Source organism: Cheilinus undulatus, linkage group 18 (assembly GCF_018320785.1).
Source record: "Cheilinus undulatus linkage group 18, ASM1832078v1, whole genome shotgun sequence".
NCBI classification, from domain to species: domain Eukaryota; kingdom Metazoa; phylum Chordata; class Actinopteri; order Labriformes; family Labridae; genus Cheilinus; species Cheilinus undulatus.
Genome location: NC_054882.1, coordinates 36,386,316 through 36,409,812, shown reverse-complemented (window position 1 = coordinate 36,409,812; position 23,497 = coordinate 36,386,316). Strand labels below are relative to the sequence as shown.

The 23,497-nt window shown below is 45.3% G+C and overlaps 23 non-coding genes across 23 annotated transcripts; all 23 read right to left on the bottom strand.

Annotated features, from left to right (window-relative positions):
- Positions 1–160: 160 nt before the first annotated feature.
- Positions 161–231, bottom strand: trnaa-ugc. Its single transcript has one exon. It is a non-coding gene; the product is annotated as a tRNA-Ala (tRNA).
- Positions 232–1,038: 807 nt separating this feature from the next.
- Positions 1,039–1,110, bottom strand: trnag-ucc. The gene has a single exon. It is a non-coding gene; the product is annotated as a tRNA-Gly (tRNA).
- A 664-nt stretch (positions 1,111–1,774) lies between these two features.
- trnas-aga lies at positions 1,775–1,856 on the bottom strand. Its single transcript has one exon. It is a non-coding gene; the product is annotated as a tRNA-Ser (tRNA).
- Positions 1,857–2,085: 229 nt separating this feature from the next.
- trnaa-ugc lies at positions 2,086–2,157 on the bottom strand. Its single transcript has one exon. It is a non-coding gene; the product is annotated as a tRNA-Ala (tRNA).
- Positions 2,158–2,964: 807 nt separating this feature from the next.
- On the bottom strand, positions 2,965–3,036 carry trnag-ucc. The gene has a single exon. It is a non-coding gene; the product is annotated as a tRNA-Gly (tRNA).
- Positions 3,037–3,700: 664 nt separating this feature from the next.
- trnas-aga lies at positions 3,701–3,782 on the bottom strand. The gene has a single exon. It is a non-coding gene; the product is annotated as a tRNA-Ser (tRNA).
- Positions 3,783–4,011: 229 nt separating this feature from the next.
- On the bottom strand, positions 4,012–4,083 carry trnaa-ugc. The gene has a single exon. It is a non-coding gene; the product is annotated as a tRNA-Ala (tRNA).
- A 1,546-nt stretch (positions 4,084–5,629) lies between these two features.
- trnas-aga lies at positions 5,630–5,711 on the bottom strand. The gene has a single exon. It is a non-coding gene; the product is annotated as a tRNA-Ser (tRNA).
- A 229-nt stretch (positions 5,712–5,940) lies between these two features.
- On the bottom strand, positions 5,941–6,012 carry trnaa-ugc. Its single transcript has one exon. It is a non-coding gene; the product is annotated as a tRNA-Ala (tRNA).
- An 804-nt stretch (positions 6,013–6,816) lies between these two features.
- trnag-ucc lies at positions 6,817–6,887 on the bottom strand. Its single transcript has one exon. It is a non-coding gene; the product is annotated as a tRNA-Gly (tRNA).
- A 665-nt stretch (positions 6,888–7,552) lies between these two features.
- Positions 7,553–7,632, bottom strand: trnas-aga. The gene has a single exon. It is a non-coding gene; the product is annotated as a tRNA-Ser (tRNA).
- Positions 7,633–7,863: 231 nt separating this feature from the next.
- Positions 7,864–7,934, bottom strand: trnaa-ugc. The gene has a single exon. It is a non-coding gene; the product is annotated as a tRNA-Ala (tRNA).
- An 809-nt stretch (positions 7,935–8,743) lies between these two features.
- On the bottom strand, positions 8,744–8,815 carry trnag-ucc. The gene has a single exon. It is a non-coding gene; the product is annotated as a tRNA-Gly (tRNA).
- Positions 8,816–9,478: 663 nt separating this feature from the next.
- Positions 9,479–9,560, bottom strand: trnas-aga. The gene has a single exon. It is a non-coding gene; the product is annotated as a tRNA-Ser (tRNA).
- Positions 9,561–9,789: 229 nt separating this feature from the next.
- On the bottom strand, positions 9,790–9,861 carry trnaa-ugc. The gene has a single exon. It is a non-coding gene; the product is annotated as a tRNA-Ala (tRNA).
- An 806-nt stretch (positions 9,862–10,667) lies between these two features.
- trnag-ucc lies at positions 10,668–10,738 on the bottom strand. The gene has a single exon. It is a non-coding gene; the product is annotated as a tRNA-Gly (tRNA).
- Positions 10,739–11,401: 663 nt separating this feature from the next.
- On the bottom strand, positions 11,402–11,483 carry trnas-aga. Its single transcript has one exon. It is a non-coding gene; the product is annotated as a tRNA-Ser (tRNA).
- A 229-nt stretch (positions 11,484–11,712) lies between these two features.
- On the bottom strand, positions 11,713–11,784 carry trnaa-ugc. Its single transcript has one exon. It is a non-coding gene; the product is annotated as a tRNA-Ala (tRNA).
- An 809-nt stretch (positions 11,785–12,593) lies between these two features.
- trnag-ucc lies at positions 12,594–12,665 on the bottom strand. Its single transcript has one exon. It is a non-coding gene; the product is annotated as a tRNA-Gly (tRNA).
- Positions 12,666–13,331: 666 nt separating this feature from the next.
- trnas-aga lies at positions 13,332–13,413 on the bottom strand. Its single transcript has one exon. It is a non-coding gene; the product is annotated as a tRNA-Ser (tRNA).
- A 229-nt stretch (positions 13,414–13,642) lies between these two features.
- Positions 13,643–13,713, bottom strand: trnaa-ugc. Its single transcript has one exon. It is a non-coding gene; the product is annotated as a tRNA-Ala (tRNA).
- Positions 13,714–14,522: 809 nt separating this feature from the next.
- Positions 14,523–14,594, bottom strand: trnag-ucc. Its single transcript has one exon. It is a non-coding gene; the product is annotated as a tRNA-Gly (tRNA).
- A 721-nt stretch (positions 14,595–15,315) lies between these two features.
- trnag-ucc lies at positions 15,316–15,387 on the bottom strand. Its single transcript has one exon. It is a non-coding gene; the product is annotated as a tRNA-Gly (tRNA).
- Positions 15,388–23,497: the final 8,110 nt, after the last annotated feature.

The window sequence follows — 23,497 nt, the reverse complement described above, 5'->3', positions numbered from 1 at the left end:
GATGTCAGGGTAAGAGAAGCACCAATTCCTGCAAGAGGACCTGTCTTGCTGAAGGATGTTGCTAAGAGGCAGCAGGCCTGAAGTCCGCAGGTCATGTGGCTGCCCGCTGGTGTCACTGACACCCTTGTTCAGACTGGAGACACACCAGCAGGAACGTTGTTGGAGATGCCGGGATTGAACCCGGGGCCTCATACATGCAAAGCATGCGCTCTACCACTGAGCTACATCCCCTCTGCCTGTACAGAACAGATGGAGCACTAGAGCTGGCAATCTCTGGGCTGGGGCTGACCTTGTGCATGACTATTCGGAAGGGCTGTTGCTGTTGCTAACCATAGAAAATTTGAAAAGGTTAACGAGGCCTATGTGTGAGAGTCTTTGCCCATCTGAGTGAGGGATATACTTCTGTCCAACAAGTGGGAGGCTAGCTGGAGTCATGAGAGTGATGTGGGCATGACTTTGTTGCCGTGAGGGCGTTGTTATCTGAATTCCTTGGTGAGCCACTCGTCTGCTTGTCAGGAATAAACCTCCACTGTCGGGTGCACACATACCTCCAAATCACTGTTGCTGGTGGAACTCGAACCTGCATGGGCAAAACCCCAAAGGATTCCAGCCTTTTAAACCATTTGGCCAGGACAAAACCACCCCTTGCCTGGAGCACCCCTCGTCTTGGGTACTTTACACCTAATGTCTGCAAGCTGCAAAGTGGGTGATACCGACGCACCTTGGAATGGAAAACAAGTTTAGGCTCTGAGGAAATGGGACAGATTGGCAGAAAGAAAGCAAGCAAAGCAGAGTGACGAGGCAAGTGTCCAGAGGTAGGCAATTTGACCCTGCAAAGTTTTCATCTGCCAGAACTCTCGGGGGAAGCCCATGCAATGGTGAGTTTGTTCTCTTCCAAAGTCATGAAGCAAGCATGGAAAAATGAGTGGCAGACGCCAGACCCTGAATTGCCATTCCAGTATAGTGCAGGGCACAGCTGCAGTGACACGAAAGGATGAAAATCTTTCGAGCTTGCTACATACAATGCACTCCGCTATCTGCGATGGCTGGGAATCGACCCCGGGTCAACTGCTTGGAAGGCAGCTATGCTTACCACTATACCACCATCGCTTGTTCAGCCCCAAACCATACTGCACACAAACCATTGAGGAGCGTACCTGAGGGAAGATTGACAGATGAAAACACTTGGGAACTGCTGTTACTGCTCCCATGGCCAGTGCCAAAAATTTCCATGATTAGCACCATGGCAACGAGCATCATACACAAACTACTGTGTGAAGCAACCACCGTAACACAGCCATGCTGATGACACACTGGAAAGGAGAAGACAAATCAGTTGTATGCACTGGCTGAGAAGAACTGGCTTCAATAGCTGGGAATGGAACCTAGGTCAGCTGCTTCCAATGCAACTATGATCAACACTCTACCACCGCCAAGACAAAAGTGTTGTTTTGAATTTCCGCAACAAACTACGTATTTGGATTGGACTGCCAACACTGCTGTTGATGAAGTCACCAATGACCTATACTTTATGAGACAGTGCAAGAAAAAGCACATGGTTAGACACAAATGGAAAAGCAAGTTTGGGCATGAGAAACTGAAGTGACCCAAGTGAGCTTGTTTAGCAAACATTCATTATGTCTTCAACACATTTCAATACAAGTTGAGTCAAGTCTCTACTTTCTGCATCTGATGCAGAAACCTAAATGTACTGCAACTCCAAAGTAGCTGTTGTTTGAGACCTGGTCTCTGGGAGAATTCAAAAGACATTTCGCGTTGTTGGCAGGACTCGAACCTGCGCGGGGAGACCCCAATGGATTTCTAGTCCATCGCCTTAACCTCTCGGCCACAACAACCACAGCAGATGCTTTTTCTGGACGTATTGTACAAAGCAACACATTGTTGTCCAACACAGGAAAATATGTGATGTCAGGGTAAGAGAAGCACCAATTCCTGCAAGAGGACCTGTCTTGCTGAAGGATGTTGCTAAGAGGCAGCAGGCCTGAAGTCCGCAGGTCATGTGGCTGCCCGCTGGTGTCACTGACACCCTTGTTCAGACTGGAGACACACCAGCAGGAACGTTGTTGGAGATGCCGGGGATTGAACCCGGGGCCTCATACATGCAAAGCATGCGCTCTACCACTGAGCTACATCCCCTCTGCCTGTACAGAACAGATGGAGCACTAGAGCTGGCAATCTCTGGGCTGGGGCTGACCTTGTGCATGACTATTCGGAAGGGCTGTTGCTGTTGCTAACCATAGAAAATTTGAAAAGGTTAACGAGGCCTATGTGTGAGAGTCTTTGCCCATCTGAGTGAGGGATATACTTCTGTCCAACAAGTGGGAGGCTAGCTGGAGTCATGAGAGTGATGTGGGCATGACTTTGTTGCCGTGAGGGCGTTGTTATCTGAATTCCTTGGTGAGCCACTCGTCTGCTTGTCAGGAATAAACCTCCACTGTCGGGTGCACACATACCTCCAAATCACTGTTGCTGGTGGAACTCGAACCTGCATGGGCAAAACCCCAAAGGATTCCAGCCTTTTAAACCATTTGGCCAGGACAAAACCACCCCTTGCCTGGAGCACCCCCCTCGTCTTGGGTACTTGACACCTAATGTCTGCAAGCTGCAAAGTGGGTGATACCGACGCACCTTGGAATGGAAAACAAGTTTAGGCTCTGAGGAAATGGGACAGATTGGCAGAAAGAAAGCAAGCAAAGCAGAGTGACGAGGCAAGTGTCCAGAGGTAGGCAATTTGACCCTGCAAAGTTTTCATCTGCCAGAACTCTCGGGAAGCCCATGCAATGGTGAGTTTGTTCTCTTCCAAAGTCATGAAGCAAGCATGGAAAAATGAGTGGCAGACGCCAGACCCTGAATTGCCATTCCAGTATAGTGCAGGGCACAGCTGCAGTGACACGAAAGGATGAAAATCTTTCGAGCTTGCTACATACAATGCACTCCGCTATCTGCGATGGCTGGGAATCGAACCCGGGTCAACTGCTTGGAAGGCAGCTATGCTTACCACTATACCACCATCGCTGGTTCAGCCCCCAATCCATACTGCTCACAAACCATTGAGGAGCGTACCTGAGGAAGATTGACAGATGAAAACACTTGGGAACTGCTGTTACTGCTCCCATGGCCAGTGCCAAAAATTTCCATGATTAGCACCATGGCAACGAGCATCATACACAAACTACTGTGTGAAGCAACCACCGTAACACAGCCATGCTGATGACACACTGGAAAGGAGAAGACAAATCAGTTGTATGCACTGGCTGAGAAGAACTGGCTTCAATAGCTGGGAATGGAACCTAGGTCAGCTGCTTCCAATGCAACTATGATCAACACTCTACCACCGCCAAGACAAAAGTGTTGTTTTGAATTTCCGCAACAAACTACGTATTTGGATTGGACTGCCAACACTGCTGTTGATGAAGTCACCAATGACCTATACTTTATGAGACAGTGCAAGAAAAAGCACATGGTTAGACACAAATGGAAAAGCAAGTTTGGGCATGAGAAACTGAAGTGACCCAAGTGAGCTTGTTTAGCAAACATTCATTATGTCTTCAACACATTTCAATACAAGTTGAGTCAAGTCTCTACTTTCTGCATCTGATGCAGAAACCTAAATGTACTGCAACTCCAAAGTAGCTGTTGTTTGAGACCTGGTCTCTGGGAGAATTCAAAAGACATTTCGCGTTGTTGGCAGGACTCGAACCTGCGCGGGGAGACCCCAATGGATTTCTAGTCCATCGCCTTAACCTCTCGGCCACAACAACCACAGCAGATGCTTTTTCTGGACGTATTGTACAAAGCAACACATTGTTGTCCAACACAGGAAAATATGTGATGTCAGGGTAAGAGAAGCACCAATTCCTGCAAGAGGACCTGTCTTGCTGAAGGATGTTGCTAAGAGGCAGCAGGCCTGAAGTCCGCAGGTCATGTGGCTGCCCGCTGGTGTCACTGACACCCTTGTTCAGACTGGAGACACACCAGCAGGAACGTTGTTGGAGATGCCGGGGATTGAACCCGGGGCCTCATACATGCAAAGCATGCGCTCTACCACTGAGCTACATCCCCTCTGCCTGTACAGAACAGATGGAGCACTAGAGCTGGCAATCTCTGGGCTGGGGCTGACCTTGTGCATGACTATTCGGAAGGGCTGTTGCTGTTGCTAACCATAGAAAATTTGAAAAGGTTAACGAGGCCTATGTGTGAGAGTCTTTGCCCATCTGAGTGAGGGATATACTTCTGTCCAACAAGTGGGAGGCTAGCTGGAGTCATGAGAGTGATGTGGGCATGACTTTGTTGCCGTGAGGGCGTTGTTATCTGAATTCCTTGGTGAGCCACTCGTCTGCTTGTCAGGAATAAACCTCCACTGTCGGGTGCACACATACCTCCAAATCACTGTTGCTGGTGGAACTCGAACCTGCATGGGCAAAACCCCAAAGGATTCCAGCCTTTTAAACCATTTGGCCAGGACAAAACCACCCCTTGCCTGGAGCACCCCCCTCGTCTTGGGTACTTTACACCTAATGTCTGCAAGCTGCAAAGTGGGTGATACCGACGCACCTTGGAATGGAAAACAAGTTTAGGCTCTGAGGAAATGGGACAGATTGGCAGAAAGAAAGCAAGCAAAGCAGAGTGACGAGGCAAGTGTCCAGAGGTAGGCAATTTGACCCTGCAAAGTTTTCATCTGCCAGAACTCTCGGGGGAAGCCCATGCAATGGTGAGTTTGTTCTCTTCCAAAGTCATGAAGCAAGCATGGAAAAATGAGTGGCAGACGCCAGACCCTGAATTGCCATTCCAGTATAGTGCAGGGCACAGCTGCAGTGACACGAAAGGATGAAAATCTTTCGAGCTTGCTACATACAATGCACTCCGCTATCTGCGATGGCCGGGAATCGAACCCGTTTAAACTTCTTGGAAGGCAGCTATGCTTACCACTATAACACCATCGCTTGTTCAGCCCCCAAACCATACTGCACACAAACCATTGAGGAGCGTACCTGAGGGAAGATTGACAGATGAAAACACTTGGGAACTGCTGTTACTGCTCCCATGGCCAGTGCCAAAAATTTCCATGATTAGCACCATGGCAACGAGCATCATACACAAACTACTGTGTGAAGCAACCACCGTAACACAGCCATGCTGATGACACACTGGAAAGGAGAAGACAAATCAGTTGTATGCACTGGCTGAGAAGAACTGGCTTCAATAGCTGGGAATGGAACCTAGGTCAGCTGCTTCCAATGCAACTATGATCAACACTCTACCACCGCCAAGACAAAAGTGTTGTTTTGAATTTCCGCAACAAACTACGTATTTGGATTGGACTGCCAACACTGCTGTTGATGAAGTCACCAATGACCTATACTTTATGAGACAGTGCAAGAAAAAGCACATGGTTAGACACAAATGGAAAAGCAAGTTTGGGCATGAGAAACTGAAGTGACCCAAGTGAGCTTGTTTAGCAAACATTCATTATGTCTTCAACACATTTCAATACAAGTTGAGTCAAGTCTCTACTTTCTGCATCTGATGCAGAAACCTAAATGTACTGCAACTCCAAAGTAGCTGTTGTTTGAGACCTGGTCTCTGGGAGAATTCAAAAGACATTTCGCGTTGTTGGCAGGACTCGAACCTGCGCGGGGAGACCCCAATGGATTTCTAGTCCATCGCCTTAACCTCTCGGCCACAACAACCACAGCAGATGCTTTTTCTGGACGTATTGTACAAAGCAACACATTGTTGTCCAACACAGGAAAATATGTGATGTCAGGGTAAGAGAAGCACCAATTCCTGCAAGAGGACCTGTCTTGCTGAAGGATGTTGCTAAGAGGCAGCAGGCCTGAAGTCCGCAGGTCATGTGGCTGCCCGCTGGTGTCACTGACACCCTTGTTCAGACTGGAGACACACCAGCAGGAACGTTGTTGGAGATGCCGGGGATTGAACCCGGGGCCTCATACATGCAAAGCATGCGCTCTACCACTGAGCTACATCCCCTCTGCCTGTACAGAACAGATGGAGCACTAGAGCTGGCAATCTCTGGGCTGGGGCTGACCTTGTGCATGACTATTCGGAAGGGCTGTTGCTGTTGCTAACCATAGAAAATTTGAAAAGGTTAACGAGGCCTATGTGTGAGAGTCTTTGCCCATCTGAGTGAGGGATATACTTCTGTCCAACAAGTGGGAGGCTAGCTGGAGTCATGAGAGTGATGTGGGCATGACTTTGTTGCCGTGAGGGCGTTGTTATCTGAATTCCTTGGTGAGCCACTCGTCTGCTTGTCAGGAATAAACCTCCACTGTCGGGTGCACACATACCTCCAAATCACTGTTGCTGGTGGAACTCGAACCTGCATGGGCAAAACCCCAAAGGATTCCAGCCTTTTAAACCATTTGGCCAGGACAAAACCACCCTTGCCTGGAGCACCCCCTCTTGGGTACTTTACACCTAATGTCTGCAAGCTGCAAAGTGGGTGATACCGACGCACCTTGGAATGGAAAACAAGTTTAGGCTCTGAGGAAATGGGACAGATTGGCAGAAAGAAAGCAAGCAAAGCAGAGTGACGAGGCAAGTGTCCAGAGGTAGGCAATTTGACCCTGCAAAGTTTTCATCTGCCAGAACTCTCGGGGGAAGCCCATGCAATGGTGAGTTTGTTCTCTTCCAAAGTCATGAAGCAAGCATGGAAAAATGAGTGGCAGACGCCAGACCCTGAATTGCCATTCCAGTATAGTGCAGGGCACAGCTGCAGTGACACGAAAGGATGAAAATCTTTCGAGCTTGCTACATACAATGCACTCCGCTATCTGCGATGGCCGGGAATCGAACCGGGTCAACTGCTTGGAAGGCAGCTATGCTTACCACTATACCACCATCGCTTGTTCAGCCCCAAACCATACTGCACACAAACCATTGAGGAGCGTACCTGAGGGGAAGATTGACAGATGAAAACACTTGGGAACTGCTGTTACTGCTCCCATGGCCAGTGCCAAAAATTTCCATGATTAGCACCATGGCAACGAGCATCATACACAAACTACTGTGTGAAGCAACCACCGTAACACAGCCATGCTGATGACACACTGGAAAGGAGAAGACAAATCAGTTGTATGCACTGGCTGAGAAGAACTGGCTTCAATAGCTGGGAATGGAACCTAGGTCAGCTGCTTCCAATGCAACTATGATCAACACTCTACCACCGCCAAGACAAAAGTGTTGTTTTGAATTTCCGCAACAAACTACGTATTTGGATTGGACTGCCAACACTGCTGTTGATGAAGTCACCAATGACCTATACTTTATGAGACAGTGCAAGAAAAAGCACATGGTTAGACACAAATGGAAAAGCAAGTTTGGGCATGAGAAACTGAAGTGACCCAAGTGAGCTTGTTTAGCAAACATTCATTATGTCTTCAACACATTTCAATACAAGTTGAGTCAAGTCTCTACTTTCTGCATCTGATGCAGAAACCTAAATGTACTGCAACTCCAAAGTAGCTGTTGTTTGAGACCTGGTCTCTGGGAGAATTCAAAAGACATTTCACGTTGTTGGCAGGACTCGAACCTGCGGGGAGACCCCAATGGATTTCTAGTCCATCGCCTTAACCTCTCGGCCACAACAACCACAGCAGATGCTTTTTCTGGACGTATTGTACAAAGCAACACATTGTTGTCCAACACAGGAAAATATGTGATGTCAGGGTAAGAGAAGCACCAATTCCTGCAAGAGGACCTGTCTTGCTGAAGGATGTTGCTAAGAGGCAGCAGGCCTGAAGTCCGCAGGTCATGTGGCTGCCCGCTGGTGTCACTGACACCCTTGTTCAGACTGGAGACACACCAGCAGGAACGCGTTGTTGGAGATGCCGGGATTGAACCCGGGGCCTCATACATGCAAAGCATGCGCTCTACCACTGAGCTACATCCCCTCTGCCTGTACAGAACAGATGGAGCACTAGAGCTGGCAATCTCTGGGCTGGGGCTGACCTTGTGCATGACTATTCGGAAGGGCTGTTGCTGTTGCTAACCATAGAAAATTTGAAAAGGTTAACGAGGCCTATGTGTGAGAGTCTTTGCCCATCTGAGTGAGGGATATACTTCTGTCCAACAAGTGGGAGGCTAGCTGGAGTCATGAGAGTGATGTGGGCATGACTTTGTTGCCGTGAGGGCGTTGTTATCTGAATTCCTTGGTGAGCCACTCGTCTGCTTGTCAGGAATAAACCTCCACTGTCGGGTGCACACATACCTCCAAATCACTGTTGCTGGTGGAACTCGAACCTGCATGGGCAAAACCCCAAAGGATTCCAGCCTTTTAAACCATTTGGCCAGGACAAAACCACCCCTTGCCTGGAGCACCCCCCTCGTCTTGGGTACTTTACACCTAATGTCTGCAAGCTGCAAAGTGGGTGATACCGACGCACCTTGGAATGGAAAACAAGTTTAGGCTCTGAGGAAATGGGACAGATTGGCAGAAAGAAAGCAAGCAAAGCAGAGTGACGAGGCAAGTGTCCAGAGGTAGGCAATTTGACCCTGCAAAGTTTTCATCTGCCAGAACTCTCGGGGGAAGCCCATGCAATGGTGAGTTTGTTCTCTTCCAAAGTCATGAAGCAAGCATGGAAAAATGAGTGGCAGACGCCAGACCCTGAATTGCCATTCCAGTATAGTGCAGGGCACAGCTGCAGTGACACGAAAGGATGAAAATCTTTCGAGCTTGCTACATACAATGCACTCCGCTATCTGCGATGGCTGGGAATCGAACCCGGGTCAACTGCTTGGAAGGCAGCTATGCTTACCACTATACCACCATCGCTTGTTCAGCCCCAAACCATACTGCACACAAACCATTGAGGAGCGTACCTGAGGGAAGATTGACAGATGAAAACACTTGGGAACTGCTGTTACTGCTCCCATGGCCAGTGCCAAAAATTTCCATGATTAGCACCATGGCAACGAGCATCATACACAAACTACTGTGTGAAGCAACCACCGTAACACAGCCATGCTGATGACACACTGGAAAGGAGAAGACAAATCAGTTGTATGCACTGGCTGAGAAGAACTGGCTTCAATAGCTGGGAATGGAACCTAGGTCAGCTGCTTCCAATGCAACTATGATCAACACTCTACCACCGCCAAGACAAAAGTGTTGTTTTGAATTTCCGCAACAAACTACGTATTTGGATTGGACTGCCAACACTGCTGTTGATGAAGTCACCAATGACCTATACTTTATGAGACAGTGCAAGAAAAAGCACATGGTTAGACACAAATGGAAAAGCAAGTTTGGGCATGAGAAACTGAAGTGACCCAAGTGAGCTTGTTTAGCAAACATTCATTATGTCTTCAACACATTTCAATACAAGTTGAGTCAAGTCTCTACTTTCTGCATCTGATGCAGAAACCTAAATGTACTGCAACTCCAAAGTAGCTGTTGTTTGAGACCTGGTCTCTGGGAGAATTCAAAAGACTTTCACGTTGTTGGCAGGACTCGAACCTGCGCGGGGAGACCCCAATGGATTTCTAGTCCATCGCCTTAACCTCTCGGCCACAACAACCACAGCAGATGCTTTTTCTGGACGTATTGTACAAAGCAACACATTGTTGTCCAACACAGGAAAATATGTGATGTCAGGGTAAGAGAAGCACCAATTCCTGCAAGAGGACCTGTCTTGCTGAAGGATGTTGCTAAGAGGCAGCAGGCCTGAAGTCCGCAGGTCATGTGGCTGCCCGCTGGTGTCACTGACACCCTTGTTCAGACTGGAGACACACCAGCAGGAACGTTGTTGGAGATGCCGGGGATTGAACCCGGGGCCTCATACATGCAAAGCATGCGCTCTACCACTGAGCTACATCCCCTCTGCCTGTACAGAACAGATGGAGCACTAGAGCTGGCAATCTCTGGGCTGGGGCTGACCTTGTGCATGACTATTCGGAAGGGCTGTTGCTGTTGCTAACCATAGAAAATTTGAAAAGGTTAACGAGGCCTATGTGTGAGAGTCTTTGCCCATCTGAGTGAGGGATATACTTCTGTCCAACAAGTGGGAGGCTAGCTGGAGTCATGAGAGTGATGTGGGCATGACTTTGTTGCCGTGAGGGCGTTGTTATCTGAATTCCTTGGTGAGCCACTCGTCTGCTTGTCAGGAATAAACCTCCACTGTCGGGTGCACACATACCTCCAAATCACTGTTGCTGGTGGAACTCGAACCTGCATGGGCAAAACCCCAAAGGATTCCAGCCTTTTAAACCATTTGGCCAGGACAAAACCACCCCTTGCCTGGAGCACCCCCCTCGTCTTGGGTACTTTACACCTAATGTCTGCAAGCTGCAAAGTGGGTGATACCGACGCACTTGGAATGGAAATCAAGTTTAGGCTCTGAGTAATTGGGACAGTTTGGCAGATAGAAAGCATGCAAAGCAGAGTGACGAGGCAAGTGTCCAGAGGTAGGCAATTTGTCCCTGCAAAGTTTTCTTCTGCCAGAACTCTCGGGAAGCCCATGCAATGGTGAGTTTGTTCTCTTCCAAAGTCATGAAGCAAGCATGGAAAAATGAGTGGCAGACGCCAGACCCTGAATTGCCATTCCAGTATAGTGCAGGGCACAGCTGCAGTGACACGAAAGGATGAAAATCTTTCGAGCTTGCTACATACAATGCACTCCGCTATCTGCGATGGCTGGGAATCGAACCCGGTCAACTGCTTGGAAGGCAGCTATGCTTACCACTATACCACCATCGCTTGTTCAGCCCCAAACCATACTGCACACAAACCATTGAGGAGCGTACCTGAGGGAAGATTGACAGATGAAAACACTTGGGAACTGCTGTTACTGCTCCCATGGCCAGTGCCAAAAATTTCCATGATTAGCACCATGGCAACGAGCATCATACACAAACTACTGTGTGAAGCAACCACCGTAACACAGCCATGCTGATGACACACTGGAAAGGAGAAGACAAATCAGTTGTATGCACTGGCTGAGAAGAACTGGCTTCAATAGCTGGGAATGGAACCTAGGTCAGCTGCTTCCAATGCAACTATGATCAACACTCTACCACCGCCAAGACAAAAGTGTTGTTTTGAATTTCCGCAACAAACTACGTATTTGGATTGGACTGCCAACACTGCTGTTGATGAAGTCACCAATGACCTATACTTTATGAGACAGTGCAAGAAAAAGCACATGGTTAGACACAAATGGAAAAGCAAGTTTGGGCATGAGAAACTGAAGTGACCCAAGTGAGCTTGTTTAGCAAACATTCATTATGTCTTCAACACATTTCAATACAAGTTGAGTCAAGTCTCTACTTTCTGCATCTGATGCAGAAACCTAAATGTACTGCAACTCCAAAGTAGCTGTTGTTTGAGACCTGGTCTCTGGGAGAATTCAAAAGACTTTCACGTTGTTGGCAGGACTCGAACCTGCGCGGGGAGACCCCAATGGATTTCTAGTCCATCGCCTTAACCTCTCGGCCACAACAACCACAGCAGATGCTTTTTCTGGACGTATTGTACAAAGCAACACATTGTTGTCCAACACAGGAAAATATGTGATGTCAGGGTAAGAGAAGCACCAATTCCTGCAAGAGGACCTGTCTTGCTGAAGGATGTTGCTAAGAGGCAGCAGGCCTGAAGTCCGCAGGTCATGTGGCTGCCCGCTGGTGTCACTGACACCCTTGTTCAGACTGGAGACACACCAGCAGGAACGTTGTTGGAGATGCCGGGGATTGAACCCGGGGCCTCATACATGCAAAGCATGCGCTCTACCACTGAGCTACATCCCCTCTGCCTGTACAGAACAGATGGAGCACTAGAGCTGGCAATCTCTGGGCTGGGGCTGACCTTGTGCATGACTATTCGGAAGGGCTGTTGCTGTTGCTAACCATAGAAAATTTGAAAAGGTTAACGAGGCCTATGTGTGAGAGTCTTTGCCCATCTGAGTGAGGGATATACTTCTGTCCAACAAGTGGGAGGCTAGCTGGAGTCATGAGAGTGATGTGGGCATGACTTTGTTGCCGTGAGGGCGTTGTTATCTGAATTCCTTGGTGAGCCACTCGTCTGCTTGTCAGGAATAAACCTCCACTGTCGGGTGCACACATACCTCCAAATCACTGTTGCTGGTGGAACTCGAACCTGCATGGGCAAAACCCCAAAGGATTCCAGCCTTTTAAACCATTTGGCCAGGACAAAACCACCCCTTGCCTGGAGCACCCCCCTCGTCTTGGGTACTTTACACCTAATGTCTGCAAGCTGCAAAGTGGGTGATACCGACGCACCTTGGAATGGAAAACAAGTTTAGGCTCTGAGGAAATGGGACAGATTGGCAGAAAGAAAGCAAGCAAAGCAGAGTGACGAGGCAAGTGTCCAGAGGTAGGCAATTTGACCCTGCAAAGTTTTCATCTGCCAGAACTCTCGGGGGAAGCCCATGCAATGGTGAGTTTGTTCTCTTCCAAAGTCATGAAGCAAGCATGGAAAAATGAGTGGCAGACGCCAGACCCTGAATTGCCATTCCAGTATAGTGCAGGGCACAGCTGCAGTGACACGAAAGGATGAAAATCTTTCGAGCTTGCTACATACAATGCACTCCGCTATCTGCGATGGCTGGGAATCGAACCCGGGTCAACTGCTTGGAAGGCAGCTATGCTTACCACTATACCACCATCGCTTGTTCAGCCCCCAAACCATACTGCACACAAACCATTGAGGAGCGTACCTGAGGGGAAGATTGACAGATGAAAACACTTGGGAACTGCTGTTACTGCTCCCATGGCCAGTGCCAAAAATTTCCATGATTAGCACCATGGCAACGAGCATCATACACAAACTACTGTGTGAAGCAACCACCGTAACACAGCCATGCTGATGACACACTGGAAAGGAGAAGACAAATCAGTTGTATGCACTGGCTGAGAAGAACTGGCTTCAATAGCTGGGAATGGAACCTAGGTCAGCTGCTTCCAATGCAACTATGATCAACACTCTACCACCGCCAAGACAAAAGTGTTGTTTTGAATTTCCGCAACAAACTACGTATTTGGATTGGACTGCCAACACTGCTGTTGATGAAGTCACCAATGACCTATACTTTATGAGACAGTGCAAGAAAAAGCACATGGTTAGACACAAATGGAAAAGCAAGTTTGGGCATGAGAAACTGAAGTGACCCAAGTGAGCTTGTTTAGCAAACATTCATTATGTCTTCAACACATTTCAATACAAGTTGAGTCAAGTCTCTACTTTCTGCATCTGATGCAGAAACCTAAATGTACTGCAACTCCAAAGTAGCTGTTGTTTGAGACCTGGTCTCTGGGAGAATTCAAAAGACATTTCGCGTTGTTGGCAGGACTCGAACCTGCGGTTGGAGACCCCAATGGATTTCTAGTCCATCGCCTTAACCTCTCGGCCACAACAACCACAGCAGATGCTTTTTCTGGACGTATTGTACAAAGCAACACATTGTTGTCCAACACAGGAAAATATGTGATGTCAGGGTAAGAGAAGCACCAATTCCTGCAAGAGGACCTGTCTTGCTGAAGGATGTTGCTAAGAGGCAGCAGGCCTGAAGTCCGCAGGTCATGTGGCTGCCCGCTGGTGTCACTGACACCCTTGTTCAGACTGGAGACACACCAGCAGGAACGTTGTTGGAGATGCCGGGATTGAACCCGGGGCCTCATACATGCAAAGCATGCGCTCTACCACTGAGCTACATCCCCTCTGCCTGTACAGAACAGATGGAGCACTAGAGCTGGCAATCTCTGGGCTGGGGCTGACCTTGTGCATGACTATTCGGAAGGGCTGTTGCTGTTGCTAACCATAGAAAATTTGAAAAGGTTAACGAGGCCTATGTGTGAGAGTCTTTGCCCATCTGAGTGAGGGATATACTTCTGTCCAACAAGTGGGAGGCTAGCTGGAGTCATGAGAGTGATGTGGGCATGACTTTGTTGCCGTGAGGGCGTTGTTATCTGAATTCCTTGGTGAGCCACTCGTCTGCTTGTCAGGAATAAACCTCCACTGTCGGGTGCACACATACCTCCAAATCACTGTTGCTGGTGGAACTCGAACCTGCATGGGCAAAACCCCAAAGGATTCCAGCCTTTTAAACCATTTGGCCAGGACAAAACCACCCCTTGCCTGGAGCACCCCCCTCGTCTTGGGTACTTTACACCTAATGTCTGCAAGCTGCAAAGTGGGTGATACCGACGCACCTTGGAATGGAAAACAAGTTTAGGCTCTGAGGAAATGGGACAGATTGGCAGAAAGAAAGCAAGCAAAGCAGAGTGACGAGGCAAGTGTCCAGAGGTAGGCAATTTGACCCTGCAAAGTTTTCATCTGCCAGAACTCTCGGGGGAAGCCCATGCAATGGTGAGTTTGTTCTCTTCCAAAGTCATGAAGCAAGCATGGAAAAATGAGTGGCAGACGCCAGACCCTGAATTGCCATTCCAGTATAGTGCAGGGCACAGCTGCAGTGACACGAAAGGATGAAAATCTTTCGAGCTTGCTACATACAATGCACTCCGCTATCTGCGATGGCCGGGAATCGAACCCGGGTCAACTGCTTGGAAGGCAGCTATGCTTACCACTATACCACCATCGCTTGTTCAGCCCCCAAACCATACTGCACACAAACCATTGAGGAGCGTACCTGAGGGGAAGATTGACAGATGAAAACACTTGGGAACTGCTGTTACTGCTCCCATGGCCAGTGCCAAAAATTTCCATGATTAGCACCATGGCAACGAGCATCATACACAAACTACTGTGTGAAGCAACCACCGTAACACAGCCATGCTGATGACACACTGGAAAGGAGAAGACAAATCAGTTGTATGCACTGGCTGAGAAGAACTGGCTTCAATAGCTGGGAATGGAACCTAGGTCAGCTGCTTCCAATGCAACTATGATCAACACTCTACCACCGCCAAGACAAAAGTGTTGTTTTGAATTTCCGCAACAAACTACGTATTTGGATTGGACTGCCAACACTGCTGTTGATGAAGTCACCAATGACCTATACTTTATGAGACAGTGCAAGAAAAAGCACATGGTTAGACACAAATGGAAAAGCAAGTTTGGGCATGAGAAACTGAAGTGACCCAAGTGAGCTTGTTTAGCAAACATTCATTATGTCTTCAACACATTTCAATACAAGTTGAGTCAAGTCTCTACTTTCTGCATCTGATGCAGAAACCTCGTTTCGAGCACCCCCCTCGTCTTGGGTACTTTACACCTAATGTCTGCAAGCTGCAAAGTGGGTGATACCGACGCACCTTGGAATGGAAAACAAGTTTAGGCTCTGAGGAAATGGGACAGATATCTGCGATGGCCGGGAATCGAACCCGGGTCAACTGCTTGGAAGGCAGCTATGCTTACCACTATACCACCATTGCCTGTTGAGCTCTGAAAACCATACTGCACACAAACCATTGAGGAGCGTACCTGAGGCTAAGAAGGACAGATGAAAACACTTGGGAACTGCTGTTTCTGCTCCCATGGCTAGTACCTAAATTTCCATGATTAGCACCATGGCAATGGCCCATCCAAGATTCCCCACGACCACATTTGTATAAGACTAGCATGTCAGAATTTGTCTTACATTGTTGTCTAGTTTGACACCATGACCAGACGTCAACGACGTGAATCCTAAAGCCTTCCAACAGGAGGGCATTCAGTCCTTATCTTTGCATCATCATTTACAAGATTCACCACATTTTATCCCCTTTTATTCTCTAAAAGTAATATGCAAATGTTATTTTATTTTATGTAAGTTATTACATGCATACCTTAAGTTCTATCCGAAGGAGAGCCAGTCCATATTGTTCTCCTCTTAAGACATCCATAAGTGTCCTATTTTCCTTTCCTTTTTTTTTTTTAGCAAAAAGACCGCTACAATCACATATAGCGCTTCTGTTATAGTGTAACTGACACTCCTTGAGCAGCCACCGTCAACCTGTGAGCACGCACTCAGTTGCAGAGACAGTGGTGATGTTAGCATATGGTGAGCGGTCACAAGCCATGAAAGCTAATGTTGCTAATGTTAGCAAAGACGCTCCATCGGCGTGTCTGTTGTGCGTCTTTGGGCAGACACTTTTGGCTTCATGTCGTTAGCAACACAGTGACACAAAAACTACCACTGCTCATGTACAGACAAACACAAGCTAATGTTTAGATGGTGAAAACTTGAGGCTTCTATCTGCAGAGGAGAAAAAGATTCAACACAGAGCTGAACTTTTCACCTGCTTTTAAGCTCCTCTCTGACCAGGGCGCATACGTGCATCAATGCTGTCTATATGAGTAACCACTCTTGTCTTCCCTCTCTCCTTGGCAAGCTGCAAACTGTTAAATTGTCATTTTATTAACATACTTTAACATGGTGACACACAATTATGATTAAAACTCAAACCAATGTTTGTTGTCACAGCCTAAGATAAAGAGTTTTAAAAAAGCTGGACACATTTTTTTCTTTAGACTCAATATTAAGGAAGTCCACAAAAAGAAATTGATACCCTTAAAAGTTTTGTATTTAATAATGTGGTGAAATATTCTCAGTGATAAAAAGCTTACAGAAAGACTCCAAAGCTTTTTTCATCTTGTATTAATTCTCTGCTGGTGTGAGATGATATGTGGTGTGACTATAAACCACAAATAAAATATTTTGGTTATCAAAATGTTCACTAATAGCTGAGAAAAAAGCAGCTTGCTTGTGTGTTTATGTCCTCCCCAATGTTTACAGTCAACAGAGGCCTTTCTAAATCAGTCTAACGAGATTCTCTCTCATCGGATGCTCTCATGTCTGATTGGAGATGGGGATAATTGTCACAGCCGCAGAGGAGAAATGATGAGAATACAAATTGTTGCTGGATGGGGGGTGATGATTGCTATCACACACAAAAAGAAAGAATTATCATCTTAATCAGAACCAATTGATGTGCCGCTGTACACAGAGGTTCACTTAAATAATCAAGTCACATGAACATTACACTGTAGGACCTGGGAGATCATCCAAAATAGGCGTCCAATTCAGTTTTTTTCCATATGGAATTACTTTCACAGCGACAAACCCAGACGATTGAGAATTTCAAAGTGCCTCCATGAAATTAGATAGTGCTGTTTTATTTGTCTCCAAAGGTCCTTGACTCTAAAGGCAAGAATATTTCCCTAAAAATATTCCACCTCAAAGGCAATTTGGCTTTGTTTCCCTGTTGGATGATCGAGGTTATACCACAAAATGCTGTAAGAATTCAACTGAAAATGACAAAGTGATTGTTTTTCCATATTCTTTTCTTTTATCTGTTTCAAGCCCAAAAGGATTATTGAAATGTGTAAGGTTGTCTGATTGGTTGAAATGAAAATATTTGCGTTACTCTTATGAATACCTTTATTTAGTATGACTTTCTTAATAATACGCAAACATTTGGTTCCACAATTTCATATTTTTTAAAATCTTTTTTAAAGATGAAACTGGACTGGAAAACTGTTTTCTAAAAAGAGGCATACATACTTATACAACGCAGAGTATTTACCAGATTTACAGAGTGAAACTGATTTTTTTCTTGATAATTATTTACTTTCTCTTTTACATTTGTTCAAGCATCATCACATAAACCAGTCTATGGGCAGGAAATCAAAACGGTTTCTGCCTTCACAGTAAACATTTACTTTTGTAGATGAGTCTTTCAATCTCATGTAATTAGTAATAAACTGACAAGGCACTTCTAAGTTTATCTCATTTTCTATTAGTTCATTCTTTCAGTTCTAAATAACAGTATTAAAGTGTAAGTGAACCCCAAGCTCATAACTAACAATGCCCACTTCAGAAAAATGCACAAAAAATGAGCAGTTTGGTGCTTAGAGGAGGGAGGGTACAAGGACGGGGTTTTCCAGATGAGGCAGGAGTGACAGTAACAGCCCCTTGCCAGAAAGTGAGAGAGTCCTGCAGCACTGCTGCCTCAGAGCGATCTTTTGAGTTGGAGGATTTTTCCCCTCCAGAGTCCCCTGAAGCAGGCTGTGGAGTGGTGGTGGACTGTTGTGGTCCTGAGCACTACCTGTTTGGGCTGTTGGCTCCAGCACCGGTGTTACTAAAGCTGGAACTCTCTGAGCAGAGGCACTGCAGGTGCAGGAGAGGATGGGCGTGGTCTAAGAGGCTGGTTTGAGGCTGCGACATTGTACCTTTTATATAAAGTTTGTGACATAGACGTCACATAAACCTCACTTTTTCAGAAAGGATTTTTCAAAGCAGATGTCCGTTTGAGCTAATTAAAAGCCATATGATGCGTTTTTATCAGGTTAGTGAAAATGTCAGAAATAACAGCAGCATCCGTAGTTATGGAGGAGTGGATCACATTTGTCTGCTGCTGGGCCGTCTTCTCTCTGACATGTACGACTCTGGCAGGGAGTTTTCAGAAAAAAAAAGTCCATGCCCAGGCAAATCACAGATTCTGGGTGGAGTGTCTGGGATTTTTAAATCTTGGCTTTTCAACAACACTTGGGTCATGCCATTAGCTGCATGCTTAGTTACTGCCGCTATTACCTTGGAATCATCATGGCGCATATTTTAACAGTTACCATGTTTAGTCCAACCTCTTCTTTTTTAAATCTGAACCACAGTCAGATGACAGATCCAGTGCTGCTACTCGTTGTTTGTCTCTGAACGCAGCTAACTCACCGCTAACTTGACTCGCTGCTCTGTTTACTTCCTTCCCTCTGCCATGCTTCTCTCTCCTCTACTGATACAAAATAGCGCAGGCAGATAGGAGAGTTTCTGGATGGGTGGGGGAGTGAGCTCTCTGCTGTGAGAGAGATGTGTTCAGGGACAATAGGAGAAGCGAAACTCCAGCGAGAAATGCACTATGATGGCTCAAAACTTCCACATAATTTATACTCGATGTTCGGGATATGGTCATTTTAAACATAGTGCGTGGCAAAAGCCCCGATACATAGAGTATACTCAATATATCACCCAGCTCTAATCACACGTAGCACAGTTTAAGGCAATCTGGTCAGTGTTCTTTATAGTTGTATGTCTTCTTCACTGACAGAGCAGATCATAAGGCAGAGTGAGGCCAAGTTTGCAGCACTGAAAAGGTTTTAGCGTAATTAGAAATGTCAATACCAACATCAAGACTATAAAATGTAGGTCAGGGGTGTCAAACTAATATTGAGTCCAGGACCAGATTTGCTCCGATGAGAAGTCCTGAGGGCCGGACTATTTAGGTCAGGATTGTGAAAGTCAATTCTGGATTCTCAATTTAGGCCTCACCTAAGAGCCTAACAAGGTCAACATTTAAACATAAACTGTCAACCTCATTGTCAACATTATTAAATATGAAAAAATATAAATAGCACTGATAATAAATCATTCTGAGATGAAAAAAGTCAAAATGATACGTTTTAAAGCTTAAAGACTGAGATAAAAAGTCAAACTTATTAGTTCAAAAGGTCAAAACACAAAATTTAAAGGCAAAATAACTGTTTTATAAGGCAAATAAATGAGATGGAAAGTCGAAATCACAAATTTAAAAGGTAAGTCAGAATTGTGAGATGCAAAATTGAAAATAAAAAATGACATTAATTAATTTTCCCACCTTCCTGACATTTATCTAATTTCTTTAACTCTTTACTTTTTCAGATTTTTATAATTTAACAAGGATGTTTTAAATCATTAAGGTAAAGTTTACATGTTTACTGGAAGAAATCTGCAGACCTCATACTGGTGGGCCAGTTATAATAAAAAGATCGTATGATCTTGAGGGCCGAATACAACTATACCATGGGCCACATTTGGCCCCTGGGCCTTGAGTTTGACACCTGTGCTGTAAGTGGCCAATTACCCTAGATGTTTAATTAATGCGATAACAAGCTAGGACTTTGTCTTCATGTTTTCTGTTCTTGTGAAGTTCGTCACTCTGGATATAGTTGGAAAAATGCCACTGCTATTGGTGAAATAAACTGAGATTTGCTCTTTGATACCAGTTACTGCCCCTATACTATTATCCTTCTCATTGTGCCAAACAGCTCTACTGACAATTATGAATCAAAGAGACACAGAGATGAAGAGGTCCAACAAACGCTATCAATATGCAGGCCTTATAAGAGTCCAGGACCTTTCTGAATATATATGCTTGACTGGATTCTCCCTGAGGGGCAGACGGGCCTGGAAGAGAGGTCCATAAATGACGAGGTCATGTGTGTCATCCACTAGTGTGTGGGTATGTGTCTGTGTGTGAGAAATGTGGCCCTATAAATCATGCCAAATGTTAGCTGTTAATATTGATAAGGTACTGTAAAAAAGAGGGGATATGAGCTGCATGCTAAACATGAGCACACACACACAGCACATCCACAAATAAAACACACACCACTGTACATATGTGGATATTTTCAAGCACTACAATAGCTGCCAAAATTAACACAGATTGCTATTATACTGATATCATAGTTGTTGGTCTGTTCAGAATAGTTTTAATTTTTTTGTTCTGTATGTGTTCAAATTTAGAAAATCAGCAGATAATTATTTACAAATTTAACCTGCATGGGATGGAATGTGTCATATATTCATTGCATGGATATAAAACAGGAGTGCATAAATGGATCAATAAAAAAAGAAAGGCTAAAAAAGCCAAGCAGAGCCAAAACCCAGGGAGTAAAAGTGCATTTTTAAGTTTGATTTAAAGACAGGCAGCGAGGGATGCAGGCGAACATGAAGAGGAAGAGCAATCCAGAGCTTTGGCACAGCTACTGAAAAAGCACGGTCACCCCTGAGCTTCAACCTCGACCTCGGGACAGCCAGAAGACACTGGTCAGAGGATCTGAGAGTCTGAGGCAAAATATGGGATTTTAGAAGGTCAGAAAGATAGGGAGGAACTAAACCATTTAGAGATTTATAAGTTCATAAGAAAACTTTAAAATCAATCCTAAAACACACAGGAAGCCAGTGAAGAAAGGCTAAAATGGGTGAGCAGAGGCGAGCTGCAGTGTTTTGAACAAGCTGTAAATGATGAAGAAAGGCTTGGCTGGCACCAAAGTAAAGAGCAAGACGAGACGTGATAAAAGCATGCACAATCTTCTCAAAATCATTAAAAGATAAAAAGGACTTGACCTTGGATAAAAGACAAAGATGATAAAACTGGCTTTTACAGCTGCATTTATCTGTAGATCAAATTTAAAATCTCTGTCCATTATCAACCCAAGATTTTTGCAGAATCGTTAAAGAAAAGGCTCAAGAGTGGACAGATCTGCACTGGTTTCTCAAAGTCCAGAATCCCTCCTTTGTGGAAGGATCCTCCGAGTCAGGTCCCAGAGGCAAGGCCAGAATCCTCCCTGGCAACTCTTGAACACACATTTGGAACAGGCTAGTCAGTGTCATGATTGCGTCATAGGAGGGGTCACACCTATGTACGCAGCGGAGGCAGAAATTGTACAAAGTTCTACCCTGCACCGTCTAATAAGCTATCACATCATCATACAATCATGATATATAATTTATAATAATATGATCATATAATCATATTTATAATTTAATATAATCATATAACATAATTATATAATAATATTATATTACGCTTCTTTAACCCGTCCAGCTTTACTTTGATGACATGAAATAATGATGACAACATATTTACAGTGGAGTGCTCTAGGACCTGGCTTTCTCCTGATATTACACTACTTCTTTTTTTTAAGAGAAGCAAGAGAAGGATACACATGTGCATCCTTGAAAATTTTCTGTTTGAAGGACTCAGTCCTTGGAAAAATTTTGATTGGAACAGTCCTCCGATGGCAGTTGACGTAGTATCCTTCAAAAACGGCCATCCTTCCTTGGATGACCAACGCTGACAGAGAAGCTCCTGTCAGCCAGGTAAGACCTAAAACACTCTAGGCACTCCATCTGCTCTGCAAGGTGAGCACTAACTTAGCCTAATTTTTATGAGGTATTCAAAATCAAGTTTTGTGTTTATCAGCATAATTCCAGTAATTTACTTAATTGATCAGTAATTAGCAGTAAGCATTTACAGTATATTGCATTTTGGCCTTTCTAATTTCAAACTGTAATCGATTCTAGGAGAGATTTTTTTCTGTCATTTTATGGCTTTGTATGTACTTCATCTTGAGTGGGGATAAGTTTGTCTTCCTAGGCCAGCCCTCCCTTAGCCAAGCATTAGTCTCCCCCAATCCAACACTGAAGTAGTGTTATGGAGTATAAAAGTCACCCATACACAGAAACAAAATAAGCAAACACACACACACACAGGTCTATGTGTAGGTGCAAAGAACAGCCCTCAGGATAGTCATGTATCAGCGACCCACTGCAGAGTGTGAAAAAACAGATAATACACTCTTAGACACTTGGGTTAACATTCACATACTGCTCCACTGCTCGTCAAGATGTAATGCTCAGACACACACAGGTACAAATGATGTCTGTAGTGCATGGTGGAGTGAAGGTAAATGTAAGGAGATTAGGAGCACAGAGAAAGGTGTGCGTCTAGAAAGAGATGATTTCTGCTCTGGTATGTGGGGGTTGTTTGTAACAGGATTCTAAACTAGCTGACCAGTCATTCTCCCTGCGGCGATTTTGACCGTCATCCATCTAAACAGCTGCACTGATTCAAAATGCAACTTATAAATCATAACCAAACTGTGGTGTGTGTCTGATATGTGTGTTCATTTACTGCGTCCCTGGCCTCCTATTGTCCAAGTCTCTGCCTCATTGCCTTCCAAACTGCACTTGATTAATGGCTGGACATTGTTTTCTACAGCCTGAATGGACACACAGATACTTAAGCTAGCCTACTTTATCTGTACGAGTTTGTTTGCCTCTGCATTTTTTTCTGCACGTATGCATGCATGCACACTGGAGCCAGCGTTCTTGAAGGAGACTTTGGATACAAACAGAAAAAACTTCCATCTCTCAGTCTGGACCAGGTTTGAGATGATCAAAGGTGCAATTGTTTTCTGCATCTTTCAGGTAGAGAGGTGCCAGCTTTGGGCTTCACCTCTCCATTATAAGACACCCCTGGGTGTTAACGGCTGTGCAAATTAATTTGCACTAGGGCTGTCAGCATTAATGCTTTATCATAATGCTATGTAAGGTCAATAAGTAGTGTATTTTTTTATTGCAGTAATTGCATGTGCTACTGTCACTTTAAGAACAATCTGATTAAGCCACTCTAAAGGCCAGCTCAGACTACACGATTCTTTTGGTTGTTCACGATGACACCATGCCAGACTATGCGACCAAAATCTTGTCCCATCTTGGCTGACAGTCTGGCCACACCACAAGACTGGTCAGGACCGCTCAGCGTATGGTGATGTCACCACTGTCTCCACAACTGAGTACGAGTTCACAGATTGTTGGGGGGGCGAGCCAAAGAGTGTCAATCACTCTACAACAGAAGCACTCTGTGTGACTGTAGCGGTCTTTTTGAAAAAAAAAAAAAAAAAAAAGAAACAATTATGGATTGGATTATGGATAATAAGTATGGATGTATCAAAAGGAGGACA